The sequence below is a fragment of the Dromiciops gliroides genome, chromosome 1 (assembly GCF_019393635.1).
Source record: "Dromiciops gliroides isolate mDroGli1 chromosome 1, mDroGli1.pri, whole genome shotgun sequence".
Taxonomy (NCBI): domain Eukaryota; kingdom Metazoa; phylum Chordata; class Mammalia; order Microbiotheria; family Microbiotheriidae; genus Dromiciops; species Dromiciops gliroides.
In genome coordinates this window covers 439,360,658-439,384,555 of record NC_057861.1, presented here as the reverse complement: position 1 = coordinate 439,384,555, position 23,898 = coordinate 439,360,658, and the positions used below count along the sequence as shown (strand labels likewise).

The 23,898-nt window shown below is 37.6% G+C and overlaps 1 protein-coding gene across 1 annotated transcript in view; it reads left to right on the top strand.

Moving 5' to 3' along the window:
- Positions 1-23,898, top strand: part of ANKRD34B (ankyrin repeat domain 34B) — a 44,615-nt gene that overhangs the window by 16,393 nt on the left and 4,324 nt on the right. The window contains 1 exon segment of the mRNA XM_043979770.1: positions 17,965-18,006. The gene's annotated coding sequence lies outside the window, so the exon portion shown is untranslated.

Sequence of the window (23,898 nt, the reverse complement as noted above, 5' to 3'; positions counted from 1 at the left end):
GCTCCCTGAAAAACAATATACATATAACCTATATCTGATTTTTGCCCCCTCAGGGAGGGAAGTAGAGAAAAAGAAAGAGCAATAGAATTTGAAACTCAAAACTTTAAATAAAAATGTTTATTAAAATTAAAAACAATATACATGGGAAACAAGTTTAATTTGCATGATTAAAACTTCCCCATCACTTTCTTAAGTCTAGATAACCAGCAAACAATAATACAAATCCTAATTTGTAGTGTTTCCTGATTTTCAAGGACAAAAGTTTCTACTCTAGTTGTTTTTATTTCAACAATTAAATACTGGGGGCAGCTAGGTGGTGCAGTGGATAAAGCACTGGCCTTGGATTCAGGAGGACCTGAGTTCAAAGCCAGCCTCAGACACTTGACACTTAACTAGCTGTGTGACCCTGGGCAAGTTACTTAACCCTCATCGCCCTGCAAAAACAAAACAAAAAAAAAAACAATTAAATACCAACTATGTGCCAAATGATGGATGATGCACTGGTGATAATTTTTTTTAAAGAAGTAAGCTTTTATTAAGAACCTACCATGTGCCAGTCACTCAACTAAGTATTGGGATATAAAAGAGAGGTGGTCCCTGCCCCATTCTCCTAAAGCAGTTCTCATCCTGGGAGGTCCATGAACTTAATTTTTTTGTAATTATATTTCAATATAGTTTCCTTTGTAATTTTATGAATTTCACTTTATTCTTTTAAAAACACGCTCATTATAAGGGATCCATAGGTTTCCCCAGACTGTCAAAGAGGTCCATGGCACAAAGTGAAGACCCCCTACCCTAGAAGTAATACAGCACATATCAGGGAGTGGTGGCCAGAGGAGATTTTATCTGAGCAGTCCCAGGGTGTTTGAATGGAGCTGTAAGGCAATAGATTGTCAGTCCTTTATAATAGCAAAATGAATGTTAATTTGATTATTGTTCCCCCAATAAGAGCAAAAAGTAGATAGGAAAGAGGGGGGAATGCATATCGACATCGGGAAAGACAAAATACTTTAGCTGGACTAAGTTCTAGTAGGCTAGATAGAATGAACCATGGTCTAGAAACCAGTACATTATATTGCTTCGTGATATTATTGCCTTTAGTATATAAATGCTGATTCAGATTCAGATCTGCATGACAGGATTTGAGAGCACTAGTCTTGGCATCAGGAAGACCTAGATTCAAATTCTACCCCCCCAACACACACATACCTCCTGTATGACCCCTGGGAAAGTCACAATGCTGAGCAGTGTGGAACACACTTATGCTCCCTGCTACTGATGGGGTTGAGGCTGATGGATCACTCAAGTTTGGGGGCTCTGAGCTGTAGTAGTGCTAAAGCAGATTGGATGTTCACAAGAATTCCAGCAGGAATATGTGACCTCCTGAGAGTATGGTGTCACCACAATGCCTAAGGAGTAGTAAACCAATCCAGATTAGAAATGAAGCATGTCAAACTTCTGTATCAATCAGTAAGTAGTGGGGTTGGTCGCATGAGTGGTCACTAATTTTACACTGTAGGAGAGATAGGAAAAACCAATCTCCATAGATAGATGATAGAAAGATAGATAGAGGATACATACATACATGGAAGAATGGATGGATGGATGGATGGATGAGATAGGTCACAAATTCTCAGTGATTTGGACAATTCTTAACATGATAAACTGCAAAGCAAGTACCCATTTATATCGGTAAAAGATAGATTGATAAAACTCCTACTCCTCAGTGAGATTTCTCTGTTCCAAATGTGATAACAAAAATATCTATATTTCTATCTATCATCTATCTTTATCAATCATATATATATGCACACACTTAAAACATGGATTGCATATGGTCTCGAAATACCCAACAAACTTTTATCCAGAGATTGCCCATCCTCTTGAATCCAATCCAAACAGGCAATTTGCACATCAAACATTTCTATCACCTCCTCTTTGTATCATAGGCATTCTCCTGTGGCAGGCTTCAGGATACAGTTATAAACGCTCTTAAATTGAATCTCGTTTTGAGTCAGTTACATATCACTATATGTAACCATAATAGCCAAATAAATTAATCAACCAACAAGATTTATTAAGTGGTTACTTTGTGTCAGACCCTGTGCTAGACACTGGGATACAAGATAAGCAATCCATGCCCTAAAGGTAGCTCCCAATCTAGCCCAGGGGAGGACAACATGTGCTTGTACAAAATCTACAGGTGGTTGGATGAGCAGAGGAGGAAGATCAAGAAAGGTCTTCAAGTAGAAGATTGCCATTTGAGCTGAACCTTGAAGACAACTAGGATTCTGAAAGAGGTTAGGTTGAAGTCCAGTGCAAAGACAGGAAGGTGAGAAATATAGTACTGGATATTATGGAGGATGGTTTTGTTTTGGTTTCCAGAGTGCTTTTATTTTCATTTGCTCTACATTTGATACTCACAAGAATAGTGTAAAGCAGGCAGATGGTAGATTGACATGCTAGGTATAGCAGTGGATAGCAGGAGTGTCTGGCTGGAATCAGGAAGAATCCTCTTCCTTAAATTCAAATCTGCTCTCAAATACTTACCAGCTGTGTGACCCTGGGAATCACTTCACCCCATTTGCCCAGTTTCTTCTCTGGTAAAATTAGCCATCATCTACCTTCCTACATACGTATACATCTTGTTGTTGTTTGTCCTTGGTTCTTGAAGAGGACTGTGAGGTTGAGGTGAAGTCATGACTTGCAGTGAATAGGATTTAAGGAGGAAAGGCTGTGCAGGAGGTCATCAACCTCACTCTCTCCTCAGAGCCATCTGCTGTCCAGTGGCAAGATAGCCATCCTGGGCATCAAAACATTACTCTAGATAGAAGGAAATGACAACCCCTCCAGTATCTCTGCCAAGAAACCTCCAATGGGGCCACAAGAATCAGACACACTCAAATGACTGAACAACACAACAGGCAGGGTAGATACCATTATCCCATTTTACAGCTGAAGGATAGGAGAATCTAAGCAGTTAAATGACTTAACCAAGGACCCATGACTAGTAAAAAATAGAGCAAAACATTTTAACTCTGATCTTTAGACTCAAGCCACTATCTCTTGTAATCATTTTAATATGTATCATAATACAATAGATAGATATATAGATATCAATAATACAATACATACAAATCTGGCCTCAGACACTTACTAGCTGTGTGACCTTTGGGCAAGTCACTTAACCCTCATTGCCCCATAATAATAATAATAATAATAATACATAAACAATTTGTTCCAGAATTATCTCTATTTCTGGTGGATCCTATTGGAAGAGTTAGAGCTCCTCCAGGGTGAAGACATTGAGAAAGGCTTGTTAACTTTCAAGAATAATGCTGAAAACATTTGAAAAAATATTACCATGCTGGCCTGAAAGAGTTAGTAAGCCTCCCTAGGAAGGAAAACTTATTACGAGAGACTGACTCAGGTATGAGCTACACCATTTGAAATAGGACAGCATAAAGTGAGTGCCAAGTATGCCAGCAGATTGCCAACACACCCTGGCATGAACATGGCACTCAATTCTTGGGGGAAAGGGAGGCAGGGTAGTTCTCCAAAGGTTACTGGCCGTGCTACTCACTGGGCATGTTGCTGCACACCCAGTCCATGCTCTATGCTCCCCTGAGATAATAACAAGATAAATAACTTTCCTTCTTTACCCAACTAAAGCTATTTAAAGTTTTAAGATCTCAAGTTGCTGTAGCAGTGCTAGAAATGAATATACAATCATTTCTCATTTTCTTGGTCACTATTTTGTGAATTTCCATAAAGGTTAAATTTCCATAACGAGGGAAAATTTCTATTTGTCATGTTTGATTGTTTTAGAGAGGTTATGAATAGTGAACTGATATAATGGGGTGCAGGCTGCCTAGGGAAGCTGTGTGCAAAGTTCAGAGATTGACTAGGGCTCAGGTGGGTAAACGAATCACAGAAATGTCTCCAAGTGGCATTTACTTTAGTCATTTGTCATTTGCCTTTTGAATTTGGTGTCTGGTGTAGAGTGTGTTATTGTTTCTATTCCATCTAATCAGGACCATAACCCCACTGTGGCTCTTCAGGAATCACCCCACCATCCCCAAAGACCTCCCCACCCCAATACATCTAATTATTTCTATTTTTTATGTTTCCCACAACTATTTTTATTGTTGTTGTTCAGTCTTGTCCCATTCCTCATGCCCTATTTGGGGTTTTCTTGGCAAAGATACTAGAGTGGTTTGCCATTTCCTTCTCCAGCTCACTTTACAGATGAGGAACTGGGGCAAACAGGGTGAAGTGACTTGACCAGAGTCACAGAGCTAGTGTCTGAGTCCAGATCTAAACTCAGATCTTCTTTACTCCAGGTTCTGCACTGTATCCACTGCTGCTATTCAGTTGCCCTATTAACTATTCCTGGGGCCCTTTAATATAAAATTCTTGCATATGACCCTGAATGTAAACTGTCTTTTTTTTGGAAGTCAAAGGGCTTTCTGAGTTTGTAAATAATTGCCTCAAAATTGTCCTGCAAATATATTATATATACACACACACATATATATGTATATATATGTATGTATGTATGTGTGTATATATATATATATATATATATATATATTTCATCTGTTTCTTCCAGTCTAAATTGTTTGTTCATTTTCTTATTATCACATTAGGCCATACCAGACACTTTGGTTTTTTGGGGGGGTGGGGGGGTGGGTTTGGTTTTTTTTAGTGAGGCAATTGGGGTTAAGTGACTTGCCCAGGGTCACACAGCTAGTAAGTGTTAAGTGTCTGAGGGCCGAATTTGAACTCAGGTCCTCCTGACTCCAGGGCCCGGTGCTTTATCCACTGCGCCACCTAGCCGCCCCCAATGCTTCTCTTTTTAAAACCCAAAGTGGGGGCAGCTAGATGGGCAAGTCACTTAACCCCCATTGCCTCACCAAAAAACAAACAAAAAAAATCCCAAAAAACTGGTCCCACCATGGTTGACCATTATGGAGCAGGTTGAGTTTGGATGCAGTTCAGTTCTTAAGTCCCAGAAAGAGCACGGCTTTTCCACCTGCAAGCAAAACTGGGAAAGGCGGGTCATTGGCAAGCTGTCAAGAGTCCACATTTCATAACAACATGTTTGTCAGAGAAAATTTAAGTTAAGGTCACTCAGTGCCACAATGTGCTTCTGTCCAAAGCATGTGGAGGATGAGCTGTTAAAGGAGCAATGTTCCAAAGCAATTCATTTAAAAAAATAATAGACAAGAGGGGCAACTAGGTGGCACAGTGGATAGAGCACCGGCCCTGGAATCAGGAGTACCTGAGTTCAAATCTGGCCTCAGAACATTGACACTTACTAGCTGTGTGACCCTGGGCAAGTCACTTAACCCCAATTGCCTCACCAAAAAAAAAAAAAATCGACAAGGATGGAGATATCAACAAAAGCAATGTAAGAAATAGGATAGATGAGACACAGCTGGCCATCCAATTTCCATGTATTTTCTAATCTTATTTTCATTTGAACAATTTCATTCTCGATTTGATAGCTTGGTCACTGTCACTGAAGATGAATTGTTTTCTACTCAAAAAAGGGGGGGAAATGTGTTTGCTCTGTTTTCAGAAAACCCAGAAGAATAAAGGAAAACCCATGATTACAGAATAGTTGTTAGAAGGTGACATTTCATATTACTGAATGGCTTTAGGAAAAATAGTGAGTCTTCCACAGGGTTAATGTAAGGATCAAAGGAGATCATATTTGTAAAGTGCTTAGTAGTGTGTGACATGTAGTAAGTGGTATATAAGTGCTTATTCCTTCCTCCGACTCTCCTTGCATTTTAATTTATTTATAGGTCATTAAAATTCTCCAGTTTAGGGGGCATCTAGTGGCGCAGTGGAAAGAGCACCGGCCCTGGATTTCAGAGGACCTGAGTTCAAATTCAGTCTCAGACACTTGACACTTACTAGCTGTGTGACCCTGGGCAGTCACTTAACCCAATTTCCTCACCCCCCCCCAAAAACAATTTCCAGTTCTAACACAATAAAATAATAATAAATTATTATTATTATTATTATTATTATATTATAAAATAAATTAAGTATATACTGTGTGCAAGGCACTGTACTGAGGATTTAAAACAAAACCAAAACCAAAACCACAGTCCTCTGCCTTTAAGGAACTTTCATGCTACTACTAATACATTACTTGAATCAACAACCAACCAGTTTAGCAATTATTCACTTCCTGTGGGGCCGGAAGTAGACTAGGCCCTGGGGATAAAAATACTAAGAATGAAACAATCTCTTTTCAAAAAGGATCTAACAATATAAAAAATATAACAGATAAACAAGTAGATATTTAAGTATAACAGGATAAATATAAAGTGTATAACACATGTTAGTTAAATCTAAGGTATTTAGGAAAAAGAGGGCAATGGGTAGCCGATGGGCAGAGAAACTTAAAGCTTCAAGAGGAACCATTGTCATGAATTGGAGATTGCTCAGAAATGAGGCTAAAGATGTTCATGGGAAAGTGAGTTGATTCACAAACATCCTATTTACATTGAATCTTTAGGAAAGCAGTTCTGTGAAACAAAAGACTAGTAAATATTTAGAAGTCGATTCAAAATGAGAACTACAGATTTTTTTTCCCCATGAAACCAAGGGGATCTACCAAACTAGATGCTTGTTCCAAACAATTTTCAAAAGAGATTTGGCTTTGCAAGTGGTGCTGTTGGTTTGAAAAGTCATTATATTCTGTTGAAATGTTATGACGTAGATAAGAAAAAGGGACTAGCGCTTCTGGAATAAATTTTCCAAAATCTTAAATGCAGTATGAATTCAGCATCAACCCTGGATTCAGGAGGACCTGAGTTCAATTCTGAACTCAGATACTTGACATTTACTAACTGTGTGTGACCTGAGCAAGCCACTTAACCCTCATTGCCCTGAGAAAATAACCTTCTTGTCTGTGTACGGGACATTTAATGTGAATTACCAGCTTGGAAGGCCCTCTGGAATGGGTATAAATTCCAAGATATGAAAGCATCCAAAGGAGACACACTGAGATCTGGAGATCAGCCCTCAGGTAGTTAGATCTAATTAGATAATGAGGTTTCTGCTTATGGCTTGGCTTCTGTTTGCTTCTATGTACATTAAGGTATGAGAAGCAATTATTTAGTCATTTTTCAGTCACATTAGACTCTTCTTGGCCCTTTTTGTGGTTTTCTTGGCAAGGATAATGGTTTGCCATTTCTTTCTCCAGCTCATTTTACAGATGAGGAAACAGAAGCAAAAAGGGTTAAGTGACTTGCCCAGGGTCACACAGCTAGGAAGTATGAGAGGCTAGATTTGAACTCAAGAAGATGAGTCTTCCTGACTCCAGGCCCGATGTACCACCTAGCTTCCCTGACAGGCAATTACTAACTGCTATTGAAAACAGCTGGACAGATCATGGCTTCCCATCACTAGAAAAAAGGAAGCACACCCTAAATATATTAATACTCAGTCAGAGGCTCCCCATTAACTGCAACTTTTGACCAACAAACAGAACACCACATTAGGTTGCTGCAGCAATTAGTCTTAAGCATTAGTTAAGAGAGCTATGAGAAAAGAAGACAAAGGCTGAGGACCTTGATTTGAGCAGGCATAGAAGGCAAGGGAAGATTTCACAGTGACTCGAAAGGAGTATGACATGCTTGTATTTTTGTTAGTAGCAATGTTTGCCCAAAATACAAATCAGTGTCCTCTCTAGAGGAATCAGAGAAAGGGCTGGAGAAGCAATCTTTCCAAGTGAGCAGGTGTATTGTTCCTTGGAGAAACATGTTGGATGAAATGCTCCAAAGAAGAAAGAGGATGTGAAGAGGGAAATCCCAACCAGTGACAAGAGGTTGAAGGGTAGGAGAATATGGCTCAGAGAAAGTGAGAGGGCAACCAGAAATGTGGAATGATCTAATGAGTATGAGATACTTCCTATCAAGAGGAGATTGGCGGGGCAGCTAGGTGGTGCAGTGGATAAAGCACTGGCCCTGCATTCAGGAGGACCTGAGTTCAAGTCCAGCCTCAGACACTTGACACTTACTAGCTGTGTGACCCAGGGCAAGTCACTTAACTCCAATTGCCTGACCCAATAAATAAATAAACAAATAATTTTTTAAGTAAAAAATTAAAAAATGAAATGAAAAGGGAGAGGAAAGGGCCCAGCCTGACACCAAAGAGAATAACCAGTATAAGACAGGAAACACAATTGCCCCAAAGACCAGTAATTCATAGGAGACAACATATAGAAAAAAGACAACAATAAAACCCAAGTCCTCAGTTGTCCATATATCAGTGAACAAAGTAGGGGTAGTAGACATGGCAAACTAGCAATCCAATGCAAGTTGGCAAATTTGAGCATTTAAGTATCACTGGAACCTGATGTATGGAACTTTTGTCTCTGGAATATGGCTCTGGAAGCATATTTTGTATCTAGAAAGGATACAATAGAAAGAAGAAGGTGTGAAATAACTTTGTATTGTAAGAAGATATGCTAGGGGCAGCTAGGTGGCACAGTGTATAAAGCATCAGCCCTGTATTCAGGAGGACCTGAGTTCAAATCTGAACTCAGATACTTGACATTTACTATCTGTGTGACCCTGGACAAGTCACTTAACCCTCATTGCCCCGGAAAAAAAAAAAAAGATATGCTCTTGTGGGTTGTTTCATCTAGTGAAGTACACTTATGTGAGGAAATCTAGGAATCAGTAGGGGGAAACAAGGTGAATAGCATTTATGTGATGATAGAAAACAGTAAGTCCCTGTTGAATGGATGAATTGTATAACCCCTAGATTTTGGATTCCTACTTATGGGAGATAAAAGATGGATTATGCAGGAATAAATTCCAGGAAAATCAGCCTGTGAGATAAAAAATGGAGTATATGCCTTGGACAGGAATGTCTCTGAGAATGAAACTTGGAAATAGAAATCAGTCAGGAAAGGGATTATGAAAGACTGAAAAAGATTGAGACCCTGTCCCCTATATTTGCATGTGTGGCCAAGATTAACTTTTTTTAAAGGTTAATTTTTTTAAATCTGATAATAATTAACATATATTCAATAGACATTTATTAAGTGCCTACTATATGCAAGGAAATGATATATATGATTTCATTTTTTCCACAATTCCACAAAGTAGGTGATACCAATACTATTACCCTATTTCCCCCTTTTTTTATTTTATGTTTTTAGTTACATTTGAGTTCCAAGCTGTTTCCCTCCCTCTCAACCCCACAACTAGAGAAAGCCAACATTTGACACGGATATATTTGTGAAGCAATACAATACATAGTTATATATATATATATCAGTTCTTTCTCTGTAGGTGGAGAGCATCTTTCTCCATAGATGCTTTGAAGTTGATTTGACTATTGATATAACTTAGAATAGCTTAGTCATTCATATTTACTCTTCAAACAATATATTGCTATTACTGTATACAACATTCTCTTGGTTCTGCACATTTCACTCTTCATTATTTCATGAAAGTCTTTGAATGTTTTCTTAAAATCAACCTGCCGGGAGCAGCTAGGTGGCGCAGTGGATAAAGCCAGTGCCCTGGATTCAGGAGGACATGAGTTCAAATTTGGCATCAGGACACTTGACACACTTACTAGCTGTGTGACCCTGGGCAAGTCACTTAACCCTCATTGCCCTACAAAAAACCACCAACCAAACAAAAAATCAACCTGCCCATCATTTCTTTACAGGACAGTAGTATTTCATCACAATTCATTTAGCCTTTCCCCAACTGATGGCCATCCCCTCAATTTTCAGTTTCTTGCCACCACAAAGAGACTTGCTAAAAAATATTTCAGAACATATAGGTTCTTTTCCTTTTTTCCCTGGTCACCTTGAGAAACAGATCTAATAATGGTATTGCTGGTGTGATGTTTAAAATCTATATTGTGTGATCGCCTTAAATTAAAAAGCTTCAGTACCAGTCTTTGGGCATTAAACATTTATTAAAGCATACAGATATTTACAAGGAGTTCAGAAAGTTAAGAAAAAGAAGTCCTACCTAGTCTAGAGTTCCAGCCTGGTTGGGTTCTTCCTCAAGTCCTCCTCCAGGAACCTGCTTAATCAGGAACTCTCTCCAGCAAACTGTGGAAGCCTTTTTATAGGTCTGGAACAGAGGAGGTCCTTACACACTGCGTCAAGCTGATTGGTTGGCATCATCCAAATCCATTGGTTCTGAAAGTGTTCTCAAGGTGTGATTACAATCCAGTTAACTTGAAGTAGGCTAATCAGCAGTTAATCACTCTCACTTGATTCAATCAGTCTAGATTAATCTCCAGGTGGGTCTTTGAGTATCTGCTAAATCTCATTATTTCATGGCATTGGGTATACACAGTTTTATAACATGTTAAGTATCATTCCAGATTGCTCTCCAAAATGGTTGGAGCAGTTCACAGTTTCCACCAACAGTATATTAAATATCTCAATTTTTCTATATCCATCCAACAGTTGTCATTTTCCCCCTCCTATCATTTTAGCCAATCTAATAGGTATGAGATAGTAAGTATCTCAGGATTGTTTTAATTTGCATTTCTATAATCAATAATGATTTAGAGCATTTTTATATAACTATATATAGCCTGGATTTCTTCCTCCAAAAACTGTCTGTTCATATGCTTTGACCATTTGTCAATTGGTGAATAACTCATGTTCTTATAAATTTGACAAAGTTCTCTATATATTTGAGATGTGCATCCTTTATTTGAGAAATTGCCCATAAAATTTTTTTCCCCTTAATTTTCTGCCTTGGCTACATTGGTTTTATTTGTACAAAAATGTTCGTTGAATGTAAGCAAAATTATTCATCTTATATTTCACAATGCTTTCTCTTATTTATTCATAAATTCTACTCCTATCCATAAGTATAATAGGCAATATGTTTCATGTTCTTCTAATTTATTATATCTTCCTTTATGTCTAGGTCATGTATCCCTTTTGACCTTATCTTGGTAAATGGTGTAAGATATTAGTTTATATCTAGTTTCTGCCAGACCGCTTTCCAGTTTTCCCAACAATTTTAACCAAACAATGAATTCTTATCCCCAAAGCTTAAATCTATATATTTACCAAACACAAGATTGCTATAATAATTTACTACTGTGTATTGTCTATTTACTCTATTCAACTGATCTACCATTCTGTTCCTTAGCCAGTATCAGATAGTTTTGATAATTACCACCTTATAATACAGTTTAAGATCTGACACAGCTAAGCCTCCTTCCTTTACATTTTTTTCATTAATTCCTTTAATATTCTTGACCTTTCGTTCTCCCAAATGAATTTTGTTGTTTTTTTTTCCAGCTCAATAAATTTTTTTTTATTTAATTGAGATGTCACTAAATAAGTAGATTAATTTAGGTAGAATTGCCATTTTTATTATATTGCCTTGGTCTACCCATAAATAATTAATATTTCTCCATTTATTTGTCCTGACTTTATTTGTATAAAAAGTGTTTATAATTATATTCATATAGTTCCTTGGTTTGTCTTGGCAGGTATGTTCCCAGGTATCTTATATTAGTCTAATTTAAATTAATTATCTCTTACTATTCTCTTCTTGCAGGGTTTTGTTGGTGATATATAGAAATGCTAATGATTTGTGTGGGTTTGTTTCATATCCTGCTATTTGCTAAAATTATTGTTTCACACTAGCTTTTTAGTGTAATCTCTAAGATTTTTCAAGTATATCATCATACCCATCTGTAAAAAGAGATAGTTTTTATTATCTTCTCACCCATTCTGATCCCTTCTATTTCTTTTCTTCTCATTTATATTGCTAGCATTTTAGTACAATATTGAATAATATTGGCGATGATGGACATTCTTGTTTCACTTTTGATCTTATTGGGAAGGCTTCTAACTTATCCCCATTACAGATACTGCTTGCTGCTGGTGGTTTTAGGTAGATATTCTTGTCATTTTAAGGGAAAAATCCATTAATACCTATGCTTTTAACAGTTTTTAATAGGAATGAATGCTGTATTTTGTCAAGTTTTTTTCTGCATCTATTGATATAATCACATGATTTTTGTTACTTTTTTATTGATGTAATTAATTATGGTAATAGTTTTCCTTATATTGAACCAGTACTGCATTCTTGGTATAAATCCCACTTAGTCATAATGTATAATCTTTGTGATATATTTTTGTAGTCTCCTGGCTAGTGTCTTATTTAGGATTTTTGCATCAATATTCATTAGTGAAATTGGTCTATTTTCTTTTTCTGTTTTTGCCCTTGTAAGGGGCTAAAATTCTAGCTATAGTGTCTAAAATATCTAATGAGTGGTCGCCAATAAATTATAAGCTTTAGCAAGAGTTTAGACTTTTAAGCATTTATTAAGGAGAATAAGAATTTGGTGAAGAGAGAGAAAGAGGCCTAGTTGTCTACATCTATCTCAGAGAGCCTGCTTTTTTGCTTCACTCTCCACGAGAATCCTGACGAAAAAGACTGAGAGAGCCAGCCTCACCCCTTCTTCATTCCACAGGCTTCCTGTGGAACCAGGAACATCCCATCCACATGCACACATAGCTATAAGCTAATTGGCTGGTAGCTTTGATTGACAGTACCCATGAGTAAACGTCACTTGCTGATGCCAAGGAAGTGACCTTGCAAACCACATGGCTTGCCCTCAGACACCTTCTCCTCATAGTGGAGCTTTCCTATGGTAACTCTCCAGCAGGTGGTGTCACTCCAATTGTTACACCCCTTCCTGGTTTAGGTATTAGCATCATATTAGTTATCATAAAAGGAGTGTGATAGGACTCCTTTGCCAATTATTCCAAATAATTTATTTAATATTGAAATGAGTTGATCTGTAAATGCTTATTTTTCCTTAGGAAACTCATTTATGGGGCAGCTAGGTGGCGAAGTGGATAGAGCACTGGCCCTGGAGTCAGGAGTACCTGAGTTCAAATGCGGCTTCAGACACTTAACACTTACTAGCTGTATGACCCTGGGCAAGTCACTTAACCCCAATTGCCTCACTAAAAAAAAAAAAAGGAAGCTCATTTATGGCCTGTTAAATTTCCTTTTTCTAAAATAGATTTATTTAGATATTCTATTTCTTCTTCTGTTAATCTGGACAATTTCTGAAAACATTCTTCATTTCACTTAAATTGTTAAATTTTTTTGGAGAAAATACTTCCCAAAATTGCTTTAATTTCATCTTCATTAGTGGTGTAATTTGCCCTTTTCATTTTTAATACTAGTGATTTGGTTTTCTTTTCTTTCTTTTTCTAATCAGTTCACAACTCCACCAACAATGCATTAGTGTCCCAGTTTTCCCATATCTCCTCCAATATCCAACATTTTTCTTTTTTTATCATATTAGCCAAATGAATATTTTCTCCTTGACCTGGGAGCTTTGAAACTTGCTTGTAATGTTCCTGTGAGTTTTCATTTTAGGATCTCTTTCAGGCAGTTTCTACATTAAAAGACTAAAGGATGTGGAATAAAATATTTAATCAAGTTCTGATAAGAATAAGATTCCCACACTACCCACCTTCCACCACTCTTTTATTTGAGATAGTTTGCTCCATCTTACCTCTACCTATACAATTTAATTTTGTAGAATCATCTCATTATATTCAACTCAACCTCAAGCCTTCTATTTATATATACTCTTTCTAACTACTCTAGTAATAACATTCTTTTTTTTTTTTTTAGTGAGGCAATTGGGGTTAAGTGACTTGCCCAGGGTCACACAGCTAGAAATGTTAAGTGTCTGAGGCCGGATTTGAATTCAGGTACTCCTGACTCCAGGGCCAGTGCTCTATCCACTGCGCCACCTAGCTGCCCCAATGATAACATTCTTAAGAGTTAAAAATATCTTTTTCCCATATAAGAAATAAAGAGTTTAATTTTATTAAAGTCCTTATAAATAATCTTTCATGTTTACCTTCTTATGTTTCTCTTGATTCTTGTAAGTCATTTTTCCATTCAGTTCTGGTCTTTTCCTCAAGAATACCTGAAAGTTCTTTAGTTCATCAAATATCTATTTTTTTCTTGCAGGATTACACTCAATTTTGCTGGGTAGGTTTCTGTTGGTTGCAAACTCAGTTCTTTTGCTCTTTGAAATACTTTATTCTACATCCTTTAGTCTTTTAATGTAGAAGCTGCCAAATCTTGTGTTATCCTGAAAGTAATTGTTTCTCCCTAATTGCTTATAATATTTTCTCCTTGACCTGGGAGCTTTGAAACTTACCTATAATGTTCCTGTGAGTTTTCATTTTAGGATCTCTTTTAGGCAGTGATCACTCGATTTTTTTTTCAATTTCTATTTTACCTTCTACTTCTAGAACTTTAGGACAATTTTTTAAAATAATTTCATGAAGTATAGCATGTAGACTCTTTTTTATCATAACTTTCTGGTAGTCCAACAATTCTTGTATTATTTCTACTCAATCTATTTTCCATGTCACTTGTTTTTCTAATGAGATGTTTCATATTCTCTTCCATTTGTTCCATCCTTTTGATTTTTAAAAAATTTCTTGGGGCAGTTAGATGGTGCAGTGGATAGAGCACTGGCCCTGGATTCAGTAGTACCTGAGTTCAAATCCAGCCTCAGACACTTAACACTAGCTGTGTGACCCTGAGCAAGTCACTTAACCCCAATTGCCTCACTAAAAAAATTTTTAAAAAATAAAAAATTTCTTGATGTTTTATGAAGTCATTAGCTTCCCCTTGCTCCAAGTTTCAAGGAGTAATTTTCTTTGTTAAGTTTTTGGATTTTTTTCCCCTCAATTGGTTGATTTTCTTTTCATAATTTTTTTGTATTACTAATTTTTTCTCAATTTTTCTTCACCTCTTTTATTTTATTTTTAAAGTCCTTCTTAAGTTCTTCCAAGAACTCTTTTTGGTCTTGTGGTCATTTTACATTTTCTTTGAAGTTTTATAGGAAGATGTTTTGTCTTCTTCTGGGTTTGGACCCTGATCTTCTCTATCACCATAGTAACTATCCACAGCCATATTCTTTCTCTGTTTTTCACTCATCTTTAATGATCTTTTTCTTGTCTGTTAATTTTATGTTAGAATTGAGCTCTGATCCTGGGGTTAGGGAGATAATGTCTCAGGCTTCAGGTTTGTTTTGGTTTTGGTTTTTTTGCTGTTGTTTTCAGAGTCCTATCTGCAGCCCTTTGACCTCTAGGTTCTTCCAATGTTCTATAATTCAAGGTCAGATGTGATTACTGCTCCTTTGGCTCATGACCTTGTCTATAAGTGACTTCAGGTACTCCTCTCCCAGTACCACTGCCACCACAAATGCTCCCATTCCCTGCAGTCCCTCAGGTGGCTGCAAGCATCAGCTAGTCCCTGTCCCCAGAACTGAAACAAGGGACTCTGCTCTCCTGTGAGTGTCCACAGCCAACAAGGCCCCACCCCTCTGCACCACACTCACCAGCTTGTACTTGCCCCTTCTCACCCACAGCACACCCTGGGATGCTGTGTGGTCAGCATGCTTGGGCCTCACATCTAGCACCAGCAGAGGGCCCCTACAAGCTTCCTCTGATCAGTCATCCAGCCCCCACATAGAACCTGAGCTTCAGAACCTGAGGCTGCCACCAATACAGCTGACCCAAGGTTTACTGTTTATTGACTGTACTTCAATAAGGCCAGACCACCACCCTGAGAAGTCAGATCTTTCCTAAACTCATCCCAACTTGTCTTTAACTTTACTCCAACTTAACTTTTTCTACCTCTCTAAAATATACTTTTAAGTTATTTGGGGGGGAATTGGGAAGAGCCAGGTAGTTTCCTTCCTTATTCCATCTCCTTCCCACAATTACCTGTCTGGTTCCTTTTGCACTTTGGCTATACCCAGGTGTGATCAGTCACCTCTTATTACTGAAATTATAGCAAGACTTCTTTTAAAATGTTTATTCCTTTTAGTACATTACAAGGTGTTTGTGGCTCATTAATTTTTTTGTGTGTGTGAGGCAATTGGGGTTAAGTGACTTGCCCAGGGTCACACAGCTCGTAAGTGTCAAGTGTCTGAGGACGGATTTGAACTCAGGTCCTACTGAATCCAGGGCCGGTGCTCTATCCACTATGCCATGTAGCCGCCCTGGCTCATTAAATTTTAATGGTACTACCACTTCATCCTGCCAAAGAATCTCTGCTACAGTGACAAAGAGCACACACAGCCTATTCTGAAGCCACTGGGGAAAACATTGAGATGGTATATTCCCAACCTATTGCACCTTTCCAAGGGCCTTTTGGGCCAGGGTCTGTGGTTGAAGATAGGCAGTTGTGTTTTGACATGAGTACTGACTGCCTAGGTGTTTAGATCAACTGGGAGGATGAATAATATCTTGCAATGTAAGGATTGAGATTAGCTGCCCTTCCGTGGATTTTAAAAGCTTCACAGAGGGCAGCTAGATGGTGCAGTGGATAGAGCACTGGCCTTGGATTCAGGAGGACCTGAGTTCAAATCCGGACTCAGACACTTGATACTTGCTAGCTGTGTGACCCTGGGCAAGTCACTTAACCCTCATTGCCCTGCAAAACAACAAAAACCAAAAACAAACAAACAAAAAAAGCTTCACAGAACTGAAATTAGAAAACAATGGAGAGTTGATAATTTGATGGAGACATGATCATTTTCCTTTTTTTTTCTTTTTGGTACCTGTTATTCTATAATGCTACATTCCCTAAAGCTTTTATTTGCTGACACTTCACCTCCCTTTAAATGGATGTATGTGTATATATGTACATGCAGATGTATATGTGCATATGTATATATGTATATGTGTATATGTTTGTAGATATATTTGTAATAGTGTCCTCATTAAGGCAATGGGAGGGATGTAGCAGGGGGTACGTTGGAGGGAGCTCTTACCTCCTCATGAGAGGTAAATGTTAAATTTTCAGTTTGAGCATTTATACCTCAGAAATAAGCAAATGCTACAAGTCAAGACTTGAGCTCTTGTTTTGTTGATTGTCTGGTCTTAAGAAGGTCATTGGCAAAATGTGAATAATGCATATTAAACATAACAGTGTGTCAAGCATATAGCGCCTCTCACCCCCAAAGAGCCTATTGCTTGTTGTTTTTTTGCGGAGCAATGAGGGTTAAGTGACTTGCCCAGGGTCACACAGCTAGTAAGTGTCAAGTGTCTGAGGCTGGATTTTAACTCAGATCCTCCTGAATCCAAGGCCACAGCTTTGTCCACCATGCCACCTAGCTGCCCCTCTCAAGAGCCAATGTTAAACATTCATGTTTCCCCATTCTCTAGAAAATGTAACAATTTAGCATTAGCAGTCATAAAAACCGCAGCTCATCTCAATCCTTACACTGCAAGGTAAAGCAGCACTCACTGTTTCCTCCCTTGTAGTTGTTGAGCTATAGAATAAATAAAAGTTTTGACCTCCTAGGTGGCATAATGGATACTATGCTAGACTTGGGCTTAGGAAGACCTGGGTTTGAATTCTGCCTCAGAGACTTTCTAACTTGTATTCTACTGGAAATGTACTGCTGAGAAGTTACTAACAAGGGAAGACTTCAGAGAGGAGGTGTTTCTTGAGTTGGGCTTTAAAGAATCCCAGGCAAATCATTTAACCCCACCCCACCCCACCCCCAGCCTTGATTTTTCTCATGTGTACAAAGGGGATGCACTTCACATGGTTGTTGTGAATATCAAATGAAGTAATATATGTAAAATACCACATAAATATTAGCTATTATAATTATTACCAAAATACATGTCCCATCTCTCACTATGGAACTTGTATTCTACTGAAAAAGTACTATCAGAAAGTTACTAACTGCTGAGGACAAGGAAAGGTCTTATGGATGAAGTAGCTTTTGAGTTGGGTTTTAAAGGACAGGTTCAATAAATACTTAATTCACAAGATTATTGAGAGACCCAAATGAGTCGATATATGTATAATAATTCACAAATTTAAAAGACTAATTCCAGTTGTTACCATTTTTGCTATTTTTTATTACAATCAGGCAAAGAAGACAAGGGAGGGAGGACTTTCCAGGCATCTGTAGGTAAGATCACATAATTCATTTACCTTGATAGTAAATTGATTTATATAGAAAACTCTCCTGCTCACAAGATGGTAGTCTTGCTTTGTCTTCCTATAGTTTCAGCTACACAGCACTTTTCAGATGCAGTGCATTCAGAGCCTACATCTGCCATAATTTAATCAACACAGTTCAACAAACATCCTAGTAGAGGCCATTTTGTATATCACTTTGTGGCAACTGAGAATGGCTCTTCAGAACATTGTGCACATGTGCACACACACACACACACACACAGAACAGATTAGGTTATTTCATTGAGAATTAAATAAGTGGGTATTTTACTGAATGCTTGTTTTGTGCATAGATAGGGTAGTGTTGGTGTTGTGAAGGATGCAGAAGAAATAGATGATACCAATTACTGCCTTCAAGTAGTTTATGATCTAGAAACAATAGGAATAAGCACTTTGGAAAATATTGTGAAAATAAATAACATATGTATTGCTTTCTATTAAAGTTGTGAATTAATTTTGTTATATTATCACATTCTCAGGCTAATTTGGTAGTAAATTGATTTATTTTTCTGGCTCATTTAATGCTTTTCTAAAGCAAAATGTGTATGTGTATCTGTGTGTGTGTATGTTGCTGTACTAGAAAATATTTTCATATTCCATGAAATCCTATTGTGCTACTGGAATGAACACTGGCCTGAGAATCAGGAAACTTGGATTCTAGTCCTAGCCTAGGCAATGAATAGGTATGGTCAAGTATAGGCCCTCAATTCTCTCTGCTACAAAATAAGATTGAACTAGATGGGCCTTAAGGTTCCTTCTAGCACTAAAATTTTGTTTTCATTGTTTAGTTTATCATTTGCTTTAAACCTGCTGAATACAGAAGATAATTTTGGTCTGAAAAAGAAAATAAAAAAGGGGGGCAGCTAGCTGGCACAGTGGATAAAGCACCAATCCTGGATTCAGGAGGACCTGTGTTCAAATCCAGCCTCAGACATTTGACACTTACTAGCTGTGTGACCCTGGGCAAGTCATTTAACCCTCACTGCCCCACAAAAAAAAAGAAAAGAAAAAGATAAATTTGGCCTCAACATTCCTTGCTTACTATACAGGTCAAACTACTTTCTGATATCTCAAGAAAAAAAAATACTCTTTCACTGTTACTATTTCTAAAACTTTTGGGCTTACCCAATCATTACAAAAATGAAACGAAAGCACTACTCTCTTAGCTAATTAGAAACCCATTGATACAGCATTAACTTAAGATACTAAAGGATTGAAAGCTTTTATGAATGTATTATTCAGTGCCTTAGAATGTTGGTGTTGAAAGGGACTTGGGAGGCCAGCTAGTCCAGCTTGAGCATGAGTCCCCCTGAAAACATCCCTAATAAGTAGTCATCCATACTTTTCTTGGAGAGACCTTCAAAGAGGACAAACCTACTACCACCTAAGGCAGCCCATTCCAGTTTTGGATGGTTCTAGTTGTTAGAAAGTTATCTGCTGGGGGCAGCTAGGTGGTGTAGTGAATAATGCACCAGCCCTGGATTCAGGAGAATCTGAGTTCAAATCCCGCCTCAGAAACTTGACACTAGCCGTGTGACCCTGGGCCAGTCAGTTAACCCTCATTGCCCCACCCCAAAAAAAGTTATCTGCTTTTCTTCATCTTCCAGCAATTGCTTCTTCTCTCTTGGGCCAAGTAAAAAAAGCACAATTTTTCTTATAAAAATCTTTCTAAATAAAAATAAAAATAAATAAATAAATATATATATATAAATATAAATCCTTATAAAAATACTTGAAGACAACTATCAAGCACTACCAAGTGTTCTTTTCTCCCAACTGAACATCCTCAATTCCTTCCATTGATCTTCCTTTGGTATTGTTCTGAATTCTTTCATAGTCTTAGTTGCCTTCCTTTGTACATCTGCCCCCTTGTCAATGTCTTTTCTGAAATCTGGGGCTTTCCCCAGATACAGTCTGACCAGGGCATGAAAATAAGTAAACTAAAAGTATTTATTGACCACTTGCTATGTGTCAGGCACTGTGCCAAGCCTTAGGAATACAAAGATAAGAATTAAACGGCCCTTGTCCTCAAGGGGCTTACATTAGACTGGAAGAAAATAACATGTATATACAGAATTCACACAAAACATAAACCAAAGAAAAATTGGGTGGGGGTTATCTAGCTTACTTAAAGACTTAGATCAAACACCAATTCCAATAGGAAGTCTTTCTTAGATATCCCTACTGTTGGTGCTTTCCCTTCTAAAGCTACTTTCTATCTACTATATGTATCTCAAACATGTGTGTATATGTATGAATATATAGTATACATATATATGTGTATATATACATGCATATGTGTGTATGTGTGTGTGTGTGTTGTCTCCCTGATTAGAATATAAGGTCCTTGAAGGCAGGAACTGTTTTTGCCTTTTCTTTATATCAGTAGGGTTTAGCACAGTGCCTGGAACATAGCAAAAGCTTAATGCTTGTTGATCAATTGCTTCATGAATAGGTAGAATGTATAAAATGAGTCGCATCTGATAGGTTTCTAACATACTTCTAAAATTTCCACAGTAGTTATATTTGCATCAGACAAAGTTTAAATTCATTGGAGGCCATAGGAATGAGAATCCAACCTTATTCTGCTTGAACATGTAGATATTTTCTACAAGAGTGTAGGAACCAAGCCAGCAAGAGTGAATTATTTGACAAACATTGACTTGTTGAGAAGTCAGCATTCATTGCTTTGAAAACTCCACGGGATTATTCAATTTTTCATGGTCTGCTGATTATTTTTCCACTGGAAACATTAGCCTTTCAAATTCCAAAATAACCCTTCAGAAATTACCCATGCTTCAGACCTTCACCTTCTTGATCATGAGCCCAGAGACAGCTCTTGTGACTGTTTCACTGACAAGCAATCAGAGAAAGCCTGGGTCGAATGCTATCACTTAGCACTCTGGACCGTTCTCAAGGACAAGCTCAGGGACTCCTTCCAGGATGCCTCCAGCCATAAGTGATGGGGTTTTAAAACTACATTTTATTGATACTTTGGGGTTTTACATGTTGATCCTTTCCCAAAAAACAACCCCTATCAGTATTGCCCTGTAAAAAGCTAAGCAGGGGCAGCTAGGTGGCGCAGTGGATAAAGTGCCAGCCCTGGATTCAGGAGGACCTGCATTCAAATCGGCCTCAGACCCTTGGCACTTACTAGCTGTGTGACCCTGGGCAAGTCATTTAACCCCCATTGCCCCGCAAAAAAAAAAATGCTAAGCAAAACTAACCACTTGGGGTTTGTTTTTGTTTTGTGGGGCAATGAAGGTTAAGTGACTTGCCCAGAGTCACACAACTAGTAAGTGTCAAGTGTCTGAGACCGGATTTGAACTCAAGTCCTCCTAAATCCAGGGCCAGTGCTTTATCCACTGTGCCACCTAGCTTCCCCAAAATTAACTACTTGTAACTAAAACAAATTGTGATTTTTATTGACAATTCAATTTTCTATTTTTTATATTTAACCATTTGTTAACACAGTACCTGGCACACAATAAATATTAATGCTAGTTGATTGAATGATTGATTGAACAAAGAAACAAAGTGTGTCTTAATCTCATTTTTCTGGTATCAGCATTGGCCATTGCGTTTCACCTCAGTTTTGTGTAGTATACATTTTATTTTATTTTAGTGAAGCCTTTTTAGGTATCACATTCATTTGTAAATATGCTGCTCTTCTTCTGTCCCTCACCCCAACTCCCAGAGGCCTTTCTTGTAAGGAAGATTACAAAAAAAGAAAAAGAAAGTTAAAAAGAGAAAAGAATTCAGCAAAACTGACCAACATACTGACTGCTTCCAACAGGTTATATATTTCATAACCACAATTTCCTACACACACACACACACACACACACACACACACACACTTGCCACAGCCTCTTGAATGAAAGAATAGACATTCATTTTTTCCCTCTGTGAAGCCAAGTTTTGTCGTTATAAATTACATAGGATTTGGCTTTATTTGTTCTTTCTGTTTATAATATTGCAGTCATTGTGTACATTATTTCCCTGGTTTTGCTTACTTCATTCTGCAGTTCATAAAAGTTTTTACCAGATTTTCCTGAATTCTTCATTTTCATCATTTCTTATAGTTCAGTAATACTCAAACTAAAACAACATTTATCCAATAAAAACAAAACCAGTTACATTTGCTCTGTGTCCCCTTTTGGAAACCATCTGTACTTAAAGCCATTGCTTTGTTTCTTTATTTTAAAAAAACAATATGTAGTTATAATCAATGTATATTCTATACTTATTTGTTCAGTCTTATGTTACATCACTTCAAATATGTTTTTCCAAATTTCCTTGTATTATTCAGGTTTGCCTCTTATATCATAATTACTTCATTATTTACTCATCCATTCTCCAATGGTTGGACATTTGTTGTTTTAGGTTTCTCACTATTACAAATACAGCAGCTCTTCATATTTTTGAAAAGACATCTTTTTTTCCTTTACAGTAACAACTTTGGGGGGGGGGGCAATGAGGGTTAAGTGACTCGCCCAGGGTCGAACAGCTAATAAGTGTCAAGTGTCTGAGGCAGAATTTGAACTCAGATCCTCCTGAATCTAGGGCCAGTACTTTATCCCCTGTACCACCTAGTTGCCCTCTACAGTAACATCTTTAAGTCCTAGCCCCAACTATAGAATTGCTGGGTCAAAGGGTATGACCAGTTTGGTAGTTTATGCTCCAAAAAATTTATTCTAATTCAAAGTTCCAGCAGCAATATGATAGTGTTCTTATCCATCCTGCCAACATTGATATTTTTTTTTGCTATTTTATGTCAATTTGATTACTGTAATATGGCTTCCAGTTGTCTTGATATGTTTCTCTCTGGTGGTTAGAAAATCTGAATAGCTGTTCAGGTGGCTATAGTATTATCCTAATAGTGATATTGTTGTTTAGTGGTTAGAGGATCAACTTTAGAATCTGGAAGACATGGGCTCACATCCTCCTTTTGATACATACTTACTAAGGTGTCTAGGTGGTATGCTAGATAAAGGACTGGGCTTCGAGCAACAATTCAAATCCTGCCTCAAACATTTATTAGTTATATAACCCTGGACAAGTCACTTAGCCTCTCTTTCCTTCAGTTTCCTGTTCTGTAAAATGGTGGGTTTGCAAAAAACATCCCCCCAAAGGGAAAAAGACCTATTTGTACAAAAATATTTCTAGCAGCTTTTTGTGTGTGTGGTGGCTAAGAATTGGAAATCAAGGGAATATGCCCATCAATTGGGGAATGGCTGAATAAACTGTGATATATGGTGAAGGTGGGATATTATTGTGCTATGAGAAATGACAAGCAGGATGATCTCAGAAAGGCCTGGAAAGGCATGTATGAACTGATGTATAGTGAAGTGGACAGAACCAAGAGAGAACATTGTGCACAGAGACAGCAATACTGTTTGATGAAGAACTGTGAGTGACTTAACTATTCTCAGCAATACAATGATCCAAGACAATCCCAAAGGACCAATGATAAAGCTACTAACCACCTCCAAAGAAAGAACTGATGTTGATGGAACACAGAATGAAGCAGGCTATGTTTCACTTTCATTTTTTTCCTTTTATTCAAGTTTTCTTACACAAAAATGACTAATGTGGTAATGTTTTACATAATTGCACATGTATAACCCACGTTGAATAGGTTACCACCCCAGGGAGAGCTAGGGGAGGGAGGGAAGGAGGGATAAAATTTGGAACTCAAAACTATAAATAAAAATGTTTATTATTTAAATTAAAAAAAAAAAAGACAAAATGGTGGATTTGGACATTATGGCCTTTGAAGGACCCTTCCAGGTATAGTGATTCTATGAACCTTTGAACTATTTTGTCAGTGGAGACACAA